General features: G+C 34.7%; 1 non-coding gene across 1 annotated transcript; it reads left to right on the plus strand.

The window, feature by feature from the left end:
• Positions 1-441: 441 nt before the first annotated feature.
• Positions 442-608, plus strand: LOC123931962. Its single transcript, XR_006816380.1, has one exon. It is a non-coding gene; the product is annotated as a U1 spliceosomal RNA (small nuclear RNA).
• The last annotated feature ends 1,511 nt before the right edge of the window (positions 609-2,119 follow it).

The following is a 2,119-nucleotide window of genomic DNA, read 5'->3' on the forward strand; positions in this document are numbered from 1 at the left end:
AAAAACCCTTCAGGAGAAAAACCCCAATCCAGAGTTGCTACAATATGACCAGTTTTCAATTAAAGAAGTCATAAGACATATAAATACATAGGAAAGTATGAACTATACTCAGGGAAAAAAGGAATCATTACAAACTAATGCTGAGTTGGCCCAGATGTTGAATTTGGATTTAGCAGATTGAGACTTCAAAGTAGCTATTATAATAAGCATGTTCAGAGAATTAAAAAAAAAAAAAACTACGTTCAAAGAATTTAAAAAAAAAAATCCTGTTTCACACCATATGCAAATATTAGTTCAGAATAGCTCAGCAGCCCAAATAACAGCAAAACCATAAAAAGCTTAGAAGAAAACATTAGGGTAAATCATCATGATCATGGACCTAGAATGAATTCTTAGATAGACACCAAAAGCTTGAACAAGAAAAAAAAAAAAAAGATATATACATTTACCTGGTAGTGGGGATACCATGATCAGGAAAGTGGTTTTTTTCAGGGCAAGTTTTACCCACTGCACTCTAGATATGCAGACCCCTATGATTTTTCCCAAATGTGAGAAAACTTGACTGCATAAATTGGGGTTGTGGAGGACTATATTTGTGTTCTCCCCTGGAAAAAAATAAACTAGACTTCATAAAAATTAAATATTTTTGTGCATCAAAGAGTATCAAGAAGGTAGACAACGTACAAAATGAGAGAAAATATTTGCAAATCATACATCTAATAATACTCTAGCATTCAGAATATACAAAGAACTCTTACAACTCAACAACAAAAAGATAAACACCCAACTTAAAAATGGACAAATTAGGGGCACCTGGGTGGCTCAGTGGGTTAAGCCTCTGCCTTCAGCTCAGGTCATGATCCCAGGGTCCTAGGATCAAGCCCTGCATCAGGCTCTCTGCTCAGCAGGGAGCCTGATTCCTCCTCTCTCTCTGCCTGCTTCTCTGCCTACTGGTGGTCTCTGTCAAATAAATAAATAAAATCTTTTTTTAAAAAATGGACAAATTACTTGAATATGTCTTTTTGCAAAGAAAATATACAAATAGCCACAAGCATATGTTCAACAGCATTAGTTTTGAGGGAAACAGAAGTCAAAGGCACAATGAGGTAACACTTCACATTTCACAGAGAAAGTAATAAGAATTGGAGAGGTTATAGAGAATTTGGGATACTCATACATTGCTGATGGTAATGTAGTCTGGTACAGACATTGTGGAAAACAGTTTGGTGATTCCCCAAAAGGCTACACATAGAACTTCCCCATGGTCCCAGCATTTTGACTCTTTGGAATATACTTCAAAGAACTGAAAGCACGTACACAAACAAAAACACATACATGCATGGCATTAATAACAATACTCATGATAATAAAAAGGTGGAAACAACCCAAATGTCCATCAATGAATGAAATAGCTAAATAAATGAAAATGGAGGAATATTGAAGTGAAATGGCCATATTTTACTTCAAAAAGGTCAATATCAGCCTGAAATAAATTGTGATACCTCAATGTGTATATTTTAAAACCACAGACCAGTCACTACTGAAAAAAATCCATAGTTTAAAAAACAGAGGAATTCAGCGGGTTAAAGCCTCTGCCTTCGGCTCAGGTCATGATCCCGGGGTGCTGGGATCGAGCCCCGCATCGGGCTCTTTGCTTAGCTGGGAGCCTGCTTCCTCCTCTCTCTCTGCCTGCCTCTCTGCCTACTTGTGGTCTCTATCTGTCAAATAAATAAATCTTTAAAAAAAAAAATTATACATATACTACAATGCTAATTTAACACAAAAAAATGCAATAAAAGAGGGACAAAATATAAATAAGACATATTGAAAACTAGTAACAAATAGCAGATATAAATCCAATTACATCAATAATCATATTAATATGGAAGGGCTAAATTCTAAACAAAAGGCAGAGATTATCTCTGGCTTTTTTTAAAGCAAGATTCTAGTACATTCTATCTACCAGAGACATACTTTAGACTCAAAAATAAAAATATATCGAAGTAAAAGAATAGCAAAAGGTATAATCTGTAAACATTACTATAGTTAGAGTGGCTATATTAATTCAGGCAAAATCACATTAAGACAAGAAATTTTTCTAGAGAAAAAGAAATATTTC

This window comes from Meles meles, chromosome 19 (genome assembly GCF_922984935.1).
Source record: "Meles meles chromosome 19, mMelMel3.1 paternal haplotype, whole genome shotgun sequence".
In the NCBI taxonomy this organism is placed as follows: domain Eukaryota; kingdom Metazoa; phylum Chordata; class Mammalia; order Carnivora; family Mustelidae; genus Meles; species Meles meles.